Consider the following 15,972-nt stretch of genomic DNA (forward strand, 5'->3'; position numbering starts at 1 on the left):
AACCACATCTATGAATAATGAAGCTACTTCAGACCAACCCATTTTAGATCTGCGCCGGGCGCAAGAGCCATTTATCCCGCCGGGAAAATAGCAACATCGCCGAGACCCGCCCACAAAGTTACTTGCGCTTGGCGCTTTGACACTTGCGTTTCAGATCGTTAAAATAGGGCCCTATGTGTTGAAGCCATTTGTGTGTAGTTATACGTTTGTCCATTGGCTGGTGTTCTGGTATGGGATATGTAGAGCTAAGAGTAATGAGACAGGTGTGTTGGTAGTGGGGCAGCTCACAGTTCAAACACAGCTCACGCAGCAGTAGGAGTTCATCTGTATCATCTGCATGCATTCAGGTGGAGGCTGAGAAGGCTGCACTTATGGCACAGGCTGCTGCATTGAAAGCCAAACGTGCCATTGAAGCTCAGGAGGAGGAATTGAGACGGAAAAAGGAACAATTGGAGTTGGATGCTCAAATAGTAGCTTCAACCACAAAGTTTGCTGTGTTGCAAATGTCTCACCAAAGCAAATGTTCATGTAGTGCAAGTTTAAAGTCAAAGCAGAGTGAAAAGAGGGTGATTAATGCAACAGATAACCTGAATTCTGATTCTGTTCGAAGCAAGTGTTTGAACCCCAATGCTAATGCATATGTATAGCTGGGGCAGTTGATGTCTCCTCTTCACAAGCTATAAAAGAGAGTCAGAGGAAAGGATGTCAAAATCGACAAACATCCCACACATTTGAAAGACCTGATTACCATTATTCTGCTCAAGTGCAAAAAGACAATATGGGTTTCCATCAGGTGCACATGTTTTCCCTCCTCATGGTTATCCCGTTGAAAGTTTTGAAAAAGCAAGATGAGCTAACAAACCATCTAATTCAACAGCAAGCAAATCCTCGCATCTTACGAAAAAGGTAAATCCCAGTCTTTGATGGTGACCCACTGCAGTACATGTCATCTATCCGAGCATTTGAACGGGGCATTGAGGAGAAAACTATCAATGAAAGTGACCGTTTGTATTTTCTTGAACAATTTACTTGGGGAAAACCTAAAGACCTGGTCCGTAGTTGCCAACATATGGCCCCAGACAGAGGCTATACAATGGCCAAAAGAATACTACAAGAACATTTTGGTAATGAGTTTAAGGTATCTACTGCATATTTGGAAATGGCTTTGGACTGGCCTGCTTTAAGGGCTGAAGATGTGCAAGGTTTACAGGCTTATGCATTGTTTCTGCATACATGTTGCAATACTTTGCTGAACTTTCATATATGCAATAACTCAATATGCCTAGCAACATGAAAATCATTGTAACAAAGTTGCCTTACAAGTTTAGAGAGCAATGGAGAGCCAAGGCGTGTGAAATCATGGAATCCAATCAAGGCAGAGCAAGGTTCTCTCACAATGGCCCTAATTTATCAATCTTGTGTAGAAACGGGCGTATATGTTGCCGTAAGATTATGCTTACACTCCTCTCCCCGCCTGATTTATGAAACTGTGCACACCTCTGCAATCCAGGTGTACGCAATACTTGCCCTTGATAAATACCGCGGCTGAAAACAATCGTCATTAGAATAACACGTCCCTATATATTCAAGGGTGCGTCTCAATTAGCTCCCTAGTTCAGTTGTCAGGGCACTGATCAGGGCGTCAGCCCATTGAATTATGTCCTGATCAGTGCCCTGACTAGTGAACTAGGGAGCTGATTGAGACGCAGGGCAAGTCTCTGCCTCCCCCACGCCCTCATTTTACGCCATGGATACACGGAAGACGGCACAGAACCGAAACTTCTCCGACGTGGAGCTCGGGCGCGTCTCAATCATCTTACTAGTCCACTAGTCAGGGCACTGATTAGGACATAAGTCAATGGGCTGACTCAGAACTATTGAGATGATTGAGATGCGCTCATTGAGACCAATCACCAGGGAAGTGGAAAAAAAGTGAAATTGTTTTATTTGGGAGTTTAACGAGTGGGATTAAAGGCGCCCACAAAAACAAAATATGGACCTAAATTACAAGTAGCCTACTGTTAATAGTGTGGGGGTTGAGAAGCGCACTCCAGCATTAAATAGCTGTTCGATAGACAAATTATCACAATGCATTATTTTACAGAACATGTTTTGAAACAATTAGCATTTAATTTCGTATCACGTGTAGGCTATTGGCGTGTACGATAGTGATGATGATGTGATGTGGAGTACCATTCATTCACATTAATAATTGCATGACAATTTGTAAGATTCTTATTATTATTATGATTTTTATTTTTAATGACACTTATTGTTATTTAGAAGAAGAATGTCATTATTATTTTAATTATTATTATTATTATTATTATTATTATTATTATTATTATTATTTAAAAGAAGAAGAATGTCATTTTTATTATTTTGTCAGTCTGAATTATTTTCCTAGTCTGTGGGCAGCTGCCGGGCCTAACGCTGAACCGTCAGGTAAAGCGCACAGGCTCGCAACTGGAGGAATACATATGCCTACAAATCAAATGCTTTGGTACAGTCACACAAATTAAACACTGAATTCTACGTTGCACAAAAATAAACAACAAAGTTTATAATTACTATGTTGTTATTGTTGTTGTTTTTTTACAGTGGGTCATAATATAGCATATCTTTGTCAGTGCGTTTTGTGGTGTTAGGAATTGTTTTTCTGCGCATTTTCGCTCTAACTCAATAAGTGCGTACACCACCTCCTAAACTGGCGTAGGATTTGAGCGTGCCATACGCCAACGTCCATATTGATAAATCTCAGTCACCGTGGGTTTGGGTGTATGCAAGGTGTACGCTGGAAATTTGGTGTACACACTTTTGATAAATGAGGGCCGCTGTCCAGTTTGTTGAAAAACAGGTCAAGATTGAGTCTGATCCTGTGTTTGGAGATATCCAGGACAAGCATGGCACAAGTAAGAGTCCAAGAGTCAAGTACACAAACCTTTTAGAGGGAATAGCGTTGCCACCGATGTTGATGTTTCATCCAAAAAGACTAGCATTATGTCGTCACAACAAGGATACGGCTCTGTATCTAAGCCTAATGGAGGTTGTTTGTTCTGTTCAAATCAACATCCATTGTACAGATGTTTTTCCTTGAAGAAGATGACTTAAGGGAATTAGTTTTGATTGTCTAAAGATTGGACATTTGAGCAAAGAGTGTGACAACCGTTTGATCTGTGATGTTTGCGAAGGAACCAATCCAACTATCCTGCACATATATCGCAAGGAGGAACCAAAGGTGTCTGCTCTACCTTGTGGTCATACAGGGGCCGGTAGGGAGAGGAGTTTAATGCCAATCATACCGTTGCAAGAAAAGGCTATTAAAGGTAACAGGGTGGTGCAGACATATGCTTTTCTAGATTCGGGAAGTTCAGCTACCTTTTGTTCGGAGGATCTAATGAAAGAGCTGAATATGAACGGAAAGAGGGTAAATATATTTCTTCGCACCATGGGTCAGGAAAAGTCTGTGTCCTTCAATGTTCTTGATGGATTAGAAGTCAGTGGTGTAAGCTCCAACCATTTCTTCCCTCTTCCTGCTGTATATATACAGCAGAAGATGCCTGTTAACCTTGAAAACATCATTACTCAAGAGGAGTTATCCAAGTGGTCATACCTAGACAAGGTTAAGATGCCATAGAGAGACTATGCTAATGTATGTCCGACCAGAACGGGACAAACCTCGTCCCGGTGTCTTTCTCCAGAACTCCTGGGAGCAGCACCACCAGGGGAAAGGTATACAGACAGCCTCGGCCAAGTCTGCACCATGGCAACCCCAGAGGGGCTGGATAAGCCAAAGGAGCTCCACCACCACCTCCTTCTTCAGAACTATCCCATACGGAAATGTAATATATGTACATATATGTCCCTATATCCGAGTAGTGATGTCATATATGTTTCATATAAGGCAATACATTATTAGCACATATATCCATTCTCATGATATATGAAGATATAGGTTTATGCCATGTATGAAATACCCATAGAAGAATTATTATATATACATATATTAAAATTATTTATATGTTGACTTTTTATATGGTACTGTATGTTAACGCCATATATGCGAACAATATATGTTGAATTTATATATATATATAAGTTTATTTAAACATAATGTATGCAAACATTCAGTATGCTTGTATAGTATTTTATAAGGATTTATATAGTGGTGTTTGAATCCTGGCATTTCATTCTAATTTAGTTTTGGTTCAGGCTTCGGACATTAAAAGCTCCATGTGTGTTTTTCTCCCCGTTGTGAGTGTACAGTTTGAGCATTCACTTGGTCTCGTGAGCATCTAGTTTTGCTTGGACAGTATATACTCTTTTGTCCATGTGTTTAGGGTTGTTTGTTTAGCATGCGGCTTGTGCTCATCATTAGCCATGGCGTGTACACTCATGACATTTTTCATCCTGTCCTCTAGAGGGCAACAAAGGGAGGAAGGGGTTTTAAGGTTACGAGTAGCATAGAGGAGAGGCATAGCAATGGAGCATGGGTGAAAATGCCTGGAATCACATTGCGTTTGAGAGTTAAGTGAATTGTACATTCTAATGCTTTACAATCTTATTCAAATGCACATTTTGATGTACCCATAAAAATGTTAATTCATAGTGTTTGGAAGTTTGCAGAGAAGCTAGCAGAGGACTCTGTTATGGGGCTTGAGTGCACTGATACCTACTTCTGACCTGTGTTGTGCCGGCGCCTAATCTAGGATTTAGGATTGTATATCTTCATTGCCTGCTTGGACTGGGCCTTCTACAACACTCATATAAGAGACTTGCATTGCAGACTGTATATCCTTTTCCCTCTACAGCATTTTGAATTGTTTGGTACTGTTTTTTGTTTGTGTATCACTAGTATTTTGAGTTTGGAATTGATGTACTGTTGTTGTTTTTTTTACTTATAGTGTTAAGCTTCGATATTCACAATGCTGTCTTGGATATCTGTCCATGTGCTAATTGTTACTATGTTATCTAATTCAGTGGTTAAATAGATACAATTTATTTCCACTCCCACATTTAGAATCTTACAGTTAGTTTGAACACAAACTATTGGCAAAAGTGAATTCCCGTTTTTTTAGGCTTTCTTGTTGTATAAAAAACTAAGGAGAGCCAGTTACAAGCATGACAGGGTTTGTTTGTTTCGATTGTTTATTTTTGAAGTCTAATAAAAAGCCCATTAACCTCTGCACCCTTGAGTCCTTCATCTCTTGCCTCACCTGACAATAAGTAACATTATAAATATTTTATATTTTAAATGTCATTTGTTTTATACATAGTATATATTTTAAGACCCTACGACATTTGACATTGATAGTGATTTGTCACATTTAAACATATGTTGACTAAAGATATATGTCAATATATGGAATTTCTGATGCTGTGCATATATGTGCATTTATGTTTTTACTCTATATGAGCATATTAGGATATTTCATATATGAGACCTATATGTCAAAATATGTATTATACATTCATAAACATATATAATATATGGGATACATTTATATGTCAATATATGGAATTGTTCCAATTTCTAATATGTTTCATATATGTTTTTACTTTATATATCACATATATCGCATATATTGATATTTCATATATACACATATATTGCATTTCCGTATGGGATAAAGTACCGGCTGTAAAACCTTGACTCTCTGCTGTGGGGAGGGACCCTCTCTATAGCCTCTTTTTGGAGAAGAGTCTGTACTTCTTGTTCCATAACCAGAGCATGCTTGGGGCTGACCACTGTGGATACCACCCCGTTATATCTGCAGGACCCAATCAGAGATAGTTGGCAGAAGTTTCCATGCTGCCAGAAAATCTACTAAGGGAACCAGCCTCTCAAGGCCAGCCTCTGGTATTTGTTGAGCGGTCAGCTCGGTGTCCTGAAACGGCACACCGGCAGGGAGCAACCAAACTGACCCTCTTTGAGCCCTCCTCGGAGGGCGCAAGCTCCCCCGTGCCGCTAAGTTTCCGGGCGGACATGGAGACGTGCTCGCTGAGGACCGCTGCACCCTGAAACACCAGAGGTGGCAGGGTTGGCAGAATGGCCCCCTGATGGCACCGAAGGGGGACGGGCACCGTGTAATGTGGTGAACACTGACCCACTCCGAAGGGGACTGCTATCAGAAGTCTGACCCTTCCGGTGTCAGGACTTTATTTTATTTTTAATGCGTCAATATCAACCAGACAAGTAAAAACGGTCTGGATGAAAGGCTGCATATAAAAAATAGCATTTATCGAATCAAATGCAGCCAAATATAATAATAATAATAATAATAATAATAATAATAATAATAATAATAATAATAATAGATTTTATTTATAATGCACTTTTCATTCCAAAGAATCTCAAAGTGCAACAAGGGGGGGGAATAACAACAAAAAATGAATAACAAGTAAAAATATAGAATACTACAAACAATCAACCAACACAGAAAACAGAACAGAAAACAGAGCTGATGGTGAACAGAAAATAGCTGATGGTGGACAGAAAACAGCTGATGGTGGAAGTCTCTGTTAGCTCCGCAGCACACTGTGGTCCACTCCATGTTTCAGATGTCTCCCAGCGGCAGTGTCCCGATGACATCGCAGAGGCAGGACAGCTGAAGACCAGATGATGGGTCTTCTTGACGATTCAAACGATGGGGATCGCCGCAGCACCATGCAGGAGGCAGAACATTTTTTCGGGCACTTCTGTGGACACACCGGGGTCGGCGCAGAAGTCCAAGCCGCTCCTCGGCCGCAATGCAGGACGGAACAGCGGCGCAGCCGAGAAGCGGAACATCCCAACATCATGCCGGACGCCGATTACGATGGCCCAGATGACGCTAGCCCGGTGCAAACTTCAGCCACCATGCAGCTTAAGCCCAAGGGAGACCACCAGTGAGCAGTCGCGACGAGAAACATCAAATGTCCACCAAACCAGAACCAACCGCAGCAATTCAAACGTAAACATTAGAAGCGGTGGAAAACGGCGAAACGAGGAACAACGTCCTCTCAGTGGCTGCCAGCAATCAGCAACAGCCCCAATTGTAGCTCTGACTGTTAGACTAGTCACAAACATAAGGAAATAAAATAAAATCTAAATCTAATAGTACATTAACATGATCATTTGTGGGTGGAGAAGCGGCGAACAGACGACGCCAGCGTCCTCTCCCCCACGTTGCCTAGCAACCTCCAAAAATATTAAAACCACTCAGCTCATACTCCTTTCCTCCGGACTATTTGAAATAGTAAGGAACGTTCATCAATGATGCAGAGCGTATGAAATGAATCATTACTCTACACCCGATTCACGCTCAGAAAGGAGCATCAAAGCTCTTCATCGTGGCTGGAGAGACTCGTCACTTTAGAAATGCACTTCCAAGTAAAAAACTATAGAAATGATCCCTGAAAGTATAGTCTATCAACCTAAAATATCAACCTAGACAAGTAAAAACGGTCTGGACGAAAGGCTGAATATGATGTGTTAAAACAGATAATCTTCTAAAAAGTATTTATCATTTAACTCCTCAGAATTAAATGCAGCCAAATATCAACCAGACAAGAAGACACGGTCTGGATGAAAGGCTGAATATACTAACTATATTAATACAGATTATTTTCAGAAAAGAATTTATCATTTAAATCCTCAGAATTAAATGCAGTCGAATATCAACCAGGCAAGTAAAAACAGTATGGACAGCAAACAGCATAACAGCATAAAGCATTAAGTCAAATGCATTGATTCTTAATGCTGGATCTGGTGGTATTCTGGAATTGAGTAAGGGGAGTGAACCAGCCTTTTTTTAAATATCTTTCAGATAAGAAAGATATACAAAAATGGCTGGTTCACTGCCCTTACTCAATTCCAGAATCTTTCAAAATGATCCAGACACACTAGATCAAGTTGATGGCGCTCTCTTCTAACAAGCTGATGACCAGAATCGGCTGTGTTAAATAGAGGAGACGTACAAAACATGCTGAGTGTTGGGTCACCAGATCCAGCATTAAGAACCAATGCATTAGACTTAATGTTATGTAAAAGCAAACTTAGTTAATATCTAATGAAATATACTTATCTTACCTTGATATAGAGTTTATATCACTTGACATGCATGATGTTAGTGTTCAAGCTGTGAGTAAGGGGTAACCATTTCATTATAATGTCATTATAAATATAGCCCAAATGTGGCCCATATGGGTGTACATGTCTGCATCAGTGCTTAGGTATGTTACATGTCATGGATTCTCAGCAAACAAAGCCATCACATTGCCTCCGCCGGTTTGCCTTCCCATAGTGCATCCTGGTGCCGTGACCCTGTCACTGGATCATCACTGTTCTTTTCTTTGACAACTTTTGATAGATAGAATCGTATTGACCACTGCAGAACAGAAACGACCAAGATGCTCTGACACAGTCGTCTAGCCATTATAATTTGGCCCTTGTCAAACTCGCTCAAATCCTTACGCTTGTCTATTTTTCCTGCTTATAACACATCAACTTTGAGGACAAAATGTTCACTTGGTGCCTAATATATCCCACCCACTAACAGACACTATGATGAAGAGATAATCACTTCACCTATCAGTGGTTATAATAATATGCCTGATCGTTGTGTATACTATGATAAAATTAAATGTATATTATTTAACAAACTATGGATTTTTTTAAAATTCACACTTTTTTAGAACCAATTAAATGTTGAGTAAATTAAATCAACTCACTAATGTCCTTTTAAACAAACATCATGCAACGCATTCAATTCTAAAAGCAGATATAACTCCAATTGTGGTGCATCTATCTTCCATCTGCTGTTCTTTGAAACCATGACAAGCTCTGTGGACCCACTTTGGCCTGCATCATAGATACCACAGCACATTTCCACCATTGGTGGTTTACCATGGTAAAGCGCTTTATTTCGTTATAAATGATCATCGTGGCTGATAGCAGTGAAAAACAGGACGTGGTTAACTCCCACTGAACAGAGTATGTTTGACGTAAAGTTTAGAACATGTTCATCTGCATCTTTGCCTTTAGATATTACTCAGGCAAATGTATACAGATTCATTTCAGTTCTGTTTGCACTTCTTTAAAAACATTGTTCTAATAGAGGGATGACTAGATACTGAATGCAACTGTATCCATTGAACCATAGTTGTGAAAAAGTCTAATGTGTATGAGCACAAAAGATGATGTGTATATTATATATTTTGAAAGTATGATTTAAGAAGTATTATTCAGGGGTGTATAAATAACTTCTGTCAGTGTCCAATCCTCATTTCTCATTATAAAATGACCAAACTTAATTTTACCAGCATCAGTGGACTTGGAGTATTTGATCATTTCACATACTCACATGTAAATTGTGTCAGGATCATTTTCTCGTGCTCTCTTTTTGTGGTTTGTGACTCTCTTTCTTTCAGAACATCAACTGCTGTAAGGATGTGTCACATCCCTCGTTTGGTTACGGAAGCCCTGAACCGCATGGTGATATATATTTTTCACTCAATTATGTCATAATAATGAGATCTTATGTCGTTTTAACAATATCTTTCTCATAATAACGAGACGTTATATCGTAAAAACAACATAATTTTCTTGTTAAAACAACATATATTTTCTCCTAATAAGGCCATGTGTTGTATAGTAATAATAATGCATTTTATTTAAAAGCGCCTTTCAAAACACTCAAGGACACTTTACAGGGAAAAACAGCAATTACAATATAAATGCATAAATCAACACACTTAAAACACACATGCATCATAGAGACAGAAAAAGTAAATCATAAATAAGCCTGTGTAAAAAGGTAGGACTTAAGTCGAGATTTAAAAGTACGTACTGTGAATATTACGGACATCGAGAGGGAGAGAGTTCCGCAAGCGAGGGGCCGCATGGCTAAAAGTTTTTAAGCGTATAGGTGGTAAGAAAAGAGAGAGTGAGAGTGAGGATCGTAAAGTGCGTGAAGGAGTGTAAATATGAAGAAGATCAGTAAGAAAGTGAGAAGCTAGACTGTGAATGTGAGAAGCAGGATTTTAAAGTCAAGTCTATATTTCACTGGTAGCCAGTGAAGTTGCTGGAGAGTACGTGAAATGTGCATGGTAGAAGGGGTTCTAGTAAGAACACGAGCCGCAGAGTTCTGAACCAACTGGAGTTTATGGATAAGTTTGGAAGGAAGACCAGTAAGAAGAGCGTTGCAATACGTGAAGTAACCAGTCTAGAGGGCTGCATTGGGATTGAGTCCCGCCGGGTCCCGCGGGAACCAATGCAAATCTCGTTGGAGCGGGAGGTTTGAATTTTGCTACAGGGGGGGAATGGGCGGCTAAAAAAAAGGGAGGTTGCCTAGCGTCATGATGGAGAAGATGTCAATAGATGATGTAGAAAAGAACCTCAAACGAGGTATTTACAGCACAAAAGCTAAGCAAGGAAAGTCTGACATTTGGAGAAGTTTCTCAATTGTTTGTGATAAACATGGAAAGGAGCTGGACTTTGTTCATTGTGACAAATGTGCAAAAATACTCATCTACAATGGGCACAAATCCGGCACGTCTGGGTTGAGGCGACACACCTGCTCTGTTCTCCCCGGGTCAAAGTTTTCATGTAGCCTAGTTTATCATATTATGTTCTGTTTTTTTTTTTTTTTTTTTGCAAAGCAGTCTATTTTTATGTGCAAAGTTTTTGATAAAAACGAAATTATATTTGAATTTATTGTGTGTTTTGTCTTTTTTTTTTTTTTACATGCAGGCCAGAGAAACAAAACAAACAACCCCATGAAATAGTGTTTTGTTTTCCTGCGGGACGGGAGAAGACACAAAATCAATGCATCTATATTATTGTGCGGGAATAAATTCTCAGAGTTTTGCGGGTGCGGGCGGGAGTGGACATACATATTGCGGGAGCGGGCGGGAGTGTAACACATACGTTGCAGGAGCGGGCGGTAATGGTCAGAAATTCGGCGGGCGCGGGCGAGAGCCGGATGAAGAAAACAGTCCCGCGCAGGGCTCTGAACCAGTGAATTAATGAGAATTGCAGTGTTGTTCATTGAAAGGGATAGACGAAGGCGATTAATATTACGCAGATGAAAATATTAAGGGCTTCAAATGAAAGTGTGCTATCCCAAATTACACCCAAACTCTTAACCTGTGAAGAGGGATAAATGAGATGTTGATCAATATCCACAGGTATGTAGTCAGAGTTTGCCAATGTGGATTTTGTCCTAACAAGTAGGACCTCGGTTTTGCTACTATTAAGCTAGGAACACACCAAGCCGACGCCGATCAACTAGTGGCGACGAAATTAAACTGCTGAGTCGGCTCACGTTGGCAGCGTCTTGGGTCCAAAGCGGTCCAAAGTTGCCCTGACACACCAAGCCGACGCTCGACATCAGACGGCCGCGCGTCCGTTCTGCGCCTGCGTAAGAGGAAATACCTTTCCGTCCCAGCTGGTGGCAGTAGTCTGTTTTCGTTATTCGAAGCGGGAAACCGGAAGAGATATAAAGATATCAGCTGTCGTTTTCGTTTCCCCACACAGACGGATTCGTGCATTTCAGATCGTTGCAAATGGCATTTCCGTTGTCAGCCGTTGGTCTTTTACTTGTGGAAGAGGTAGGTAGAAGCAGACGCGAAAAATACGAGGAACGCTCACTAAATGGGTGAAACCAGGATACCCGAAGTCGAAATGTGAAACCATAGATTATTACACTTGTTCACCTATCAATGAACCATAACAATAACAGGGCATAGCTCAAACAATACCCTGCAAATTGGCTCATTCAGATGCATTGTGGAAGTTAATGTGACTATCTGAACAATGGCCACTTACCCAAAGGATTGTTAAAATAAATATATATGTATGACGCATTCTGTCTGATTTACAGTAAATTATGTTTGTGACAATGCTTGGTGCTAGTTCAATGAATTATGACAGAATTTGTATATATTTTTTTCATTGGAAACATGCCTATGGTGACATTTCTTCAAAATGATATCATGCTGCTTCTTGCACATCACATAACAGCAGTTTGGAAATGAAATCTCCAGTGGCACAGAAATGTTAATGAAAACAATGTAACACTAAATCATACACTGAACTTAACTGACAGTAACCATGCTAACTATTAATTTACAGATATTGCACTTTGATAACATTGTATTGTGGAAGTAACACATAATGAAAATATGTCTCTATTAATTGAAAATCTATTTATTCTTAAATTAAAACATCAATAATGATGTGTTTGTTTACCCTGCTAGTTAGATGTCAAATTGCAAAATAAGGGTTAGAATTCTGCATCATCTTGTGTTTTGTGATCCTTTTTTACATAAAGAACTGTGAATGCAAGTACCCAAAGGCAACTTATTTTCCAATGTTCAGTACAATGGGCACAAATAGCTATGTAGAGAATAGCTATAAAAGTAGCTATATAGGTAGATTCAGCCAAGGGTGTACTGGGCCGTAGCTCAGCCTTAATGAAGCTGGGCTCCTCACGGGTGCCAATCCAGGTGTCACTGTTGGTAGTGGTACCATCTGAGGGTAAACAGGATTCACTTTCAGACAAAGGTTCCTTAAAGACACAATCAAAATGTGAACAATGTGATACAATAGATTCTTACACTTGTTCACCAATAACCCATAACAATAACTGGGCATAGCTAAAACAATACCCTGCACATTGGCTAAATGGATCTATTCAGATGCACATTGTGGAAGTTGATTTGTTGAATTACTTGTAAATAGACCCATCTGAACGTTCATTGGCCACTTTACCAAAAGCAAAATGTTAATTTGTTCAAATGGAAAGAAAAAATAAATTACACATACATATTATATATATATATATATATATATATATATATATATATATATATATATATATATATATATATATATATATATATATATATATATATATATATATATATATATATATATTTATATATATATATATATATATATGTATGTATATATATATATATGTGTGTGTGTGTGTGTGTGTGTGTGTGTGTGTGTGTGTGTGTGTGTGTGTGTGTGTGTGTGTGTGTGTGTGTACCCTGATAGTTAGATTTGAGGTGCACTCCTTCCTTTTCGTGTGAGGTTCTAGAAACTGCAGGTGGGTCTTCTGAGCTCCAGAACTTCCTGAGGGTCCATGTTTCTTGTAACACATGTACTGGGTTCGCAATGAATCCCACCACTTCTTTAGCTCTTTCTCTGAGGGACAAAAAAAACAAAACATTACGCTGAGTTATGTCAATTTCATGGCTATTGTAATGTTCATTTTTGTTCTACTTTTAACTGGATGTACTCTGGATGACAGCATTTTTTTTTACAGCCGCTAGAACACATTTCTCAATACATTTAGGTCACTTTTGCAAAACTCTCCACACAGTTAGTACAACAGCTAAACTGTGGATTTATCATTGCTTTTGGACATGAAGACATGCATTAAGTGTTTTGATATCTTTAGTGCATTTTGAATGTGAAATTAACTGCTGTGCAAAGATGAAAGTTGCACACAACAATCTAACATTCAGTTTTTTTAAAAATATGGACTACTGAAGAAGAAAAAACTATTGCAAAAAAGGAAATCTTACCTGACATGACAAGTTTGTTTGCGATCTCATGCCACAGTTCTGCTTTCGCCACACAGTTGACATAACGTTAACATTTTCCCGTAGTGTGATACTAAGCTGGCCTTTGCTGGATCATGCTGATCAATTTGTCTTCACTTGCCTCGGTCCACACAGCCATATATATATATATATATTTAAATATTCACGTGTATCGGAATGAGGAATATAATCAAATGAGACGAGACCTTTCTTTTACTGTCTCTGGAGGAGACAGGCGTTCTGTGTTCCCTCTTGACTCTGTCGTTTACTTGCTTCGTCACTTCTGTTTTATTTTCTCGTGCACTGGTTTGCTAGCTGAACAGCAAATCAGAACGATCATATGTCCCGACTGACCGACATGCGGCGACGCCGATTTAACATGTCGAATCGGCTGAAAAACAGCCGACGAGGACCAACGCTAGCCGACGGCGTGGAACTGTGTGGAACACACCGAGGAAACTTAGTTGGCCGACGCACAAAAACTGCCCGACGGCCGACCGTCGGCTTGGTGTGTTCCGGCCTTTAAGCTTAAGGAAGTTAGCTGAGAGCCAGTCTTTAATTTCAGCCAAACAACGGGACAGAAGAGGTGATGGGAAAAAGTCAGAGGGTTTGGAAGATAGGTAGAGCTGGGTGTCATTGGCATAGCAGTGAAAGTGAATGCCATATTTCCTGAAAATATGACCAAGTGGAAGTAGATAGATAATGAATAAAAGCGGGCCCAAAACAGAGCCCTGAGGAACACCAGTAGTGACTGTCGATGATCTTGATCTGAAGTGCTTTAATTGGACAAACTGAGTATGGCCAGAGAGATACGATATAAACCAGGACAGGGGTGTGCCAGTATAGTGACGATGTAGCTACAAAATATGCCTTTATCCACATTAGAGAATTGATATAACCTATGTGCCTTTGTAGCACTTTGAGTTGCACCCAATATATATGCACTGGGTAAGACTTAAGAAATAAACCCAGGTAAATCGCACTGGTGTGTTGTGATGGAAAATTTGTAATCACTGATGAAGAATATTGATTATTTAGAGTGTGTTTGCTGTTTGTATTCATCCAGGAGCTAATATGTATCTCTGCCATGCAGGACACTTCTGTGCTGTGTTTAACACTCTTACCATATGTGGAAAACTACTGAGAGGGATTGTTTTGTCAATGGGGCTATAAGAGATTGAGACTTCTGTTATGTCTTCAGTTCACACTCGATGCAGGCTCTGATGACTGTAATGACTGTGGCTCTTTCTTGCAAGAAATAAACTAAAAAGATACTTAAAATATACTTGTAAATACGCTAATAAGGCTTTTTGAGTTATTTTTGTGAGAAAATTTTACTTCTTCATCTAAAAATGCCCAAACCGGAAGTGACATAACGAGAGGGAGTGCAGTGAATTTCAACAATAGGAAACCAATGGATCGTAATGACAGTTCGGACGCTGAGGAAATTATAAATGTTTATTAATACTCATATGGCAGACCACAGCCATACAATTATGACACACAATAAAGTTAACGTTTTCTTCGAGCTGTGTCTCTGACGGATCTGTGACTGTCACATCTCCTGCTGCGGCCGAGCCACAGACAGGATAACGTTAGTGTTATTGTGTGTTTCATGTCATCCTTTATTGACTCATTCTGTGTTATGGGTTTATTTTGTGCCAATTCACCGTCGATAGTGTGAGGATGTATGACGTTTTGAGTATGTATTTAAGTGAACTTGAATGTACATATACATGGCATGAATAAAATATTTACATTATCAGCACATTATTCCAGACTTTTTTTTTAAAGTGTGAGACTGCATTTTTGTTTATGTACCCCACATACTTTGTATTCATCAATGTTAATTAATTCACGTAAAAACAACAACAAAGAAGCATCACGTGTGGCAGGCCCGGACTGGCCATCGGGAGCACCTGGAGAAATCCCGGTGGCCTGGCAACTAATTTGGCCTGCTGCCTTTTTTTTTTTTTTTTTTTTTTTTTTGCTTGAAGGAATATTATTGCCTTTACTAAAGTGATAATTTTCTAATTCGGCATTCAATAAAATCATTAATACTAATAGAAACATAAATCACATATCTGTTAATCTTGACCGACTTTTTGCCTCAGCCAAACGCGGGTGATAAGAAAAAACGCAAGTCTATCACACCGACTCCTGTAGGTTAAGAAAAGATCACGTTCAATGAAGACATTTTAGTTCCTGTTGATTTTTATTCACACTAACAGACATTAGAACTCACATAAAACAAAATACATAATGTGAGATGTGGTGGAAATGAGCATGTGGTTGAAATATTTCTGAGAAATACAAATTCCACAGAAACACCCTATAGATGATGTAATTATAAAAGTACTTCTTGATAAAACGTCA

General features: G+C 39.4%; 1 non-coding gene across 1 annotated transcript; it reads right to left on the minus strand.

Moving 5' to 3' along the window:
- Positions 1-7,196: 7,196 nt before the first annotated feature.
- On the minus strand, positions 7,197-7,411 carry LOC137064298 (small nucleolar RNA U3). The gene has a single exon (XR_010901535.1). It is a non-coding gene; the product is annotated as a small nucleolar RNA U3 (small nucleolar RNA).
- Between the last annotated feature and the right edge of the window lie 8,561 nt (positions 7,412-15,972).

This window comes from Pseudorasbora parva, chromosome 24, assembly GCF_024679245.1.
Source record: "Pseudorasbora parva isolate DD20220531a chromosome 24, ASM2467924v1, whole genome shotgun sequence".
NCBI lineage: Eukaryota > Metazoa > Chordata > Actinopteri > Cypriniformes > Gobionidae > Pseudorasbora > Pseudorasbora parva.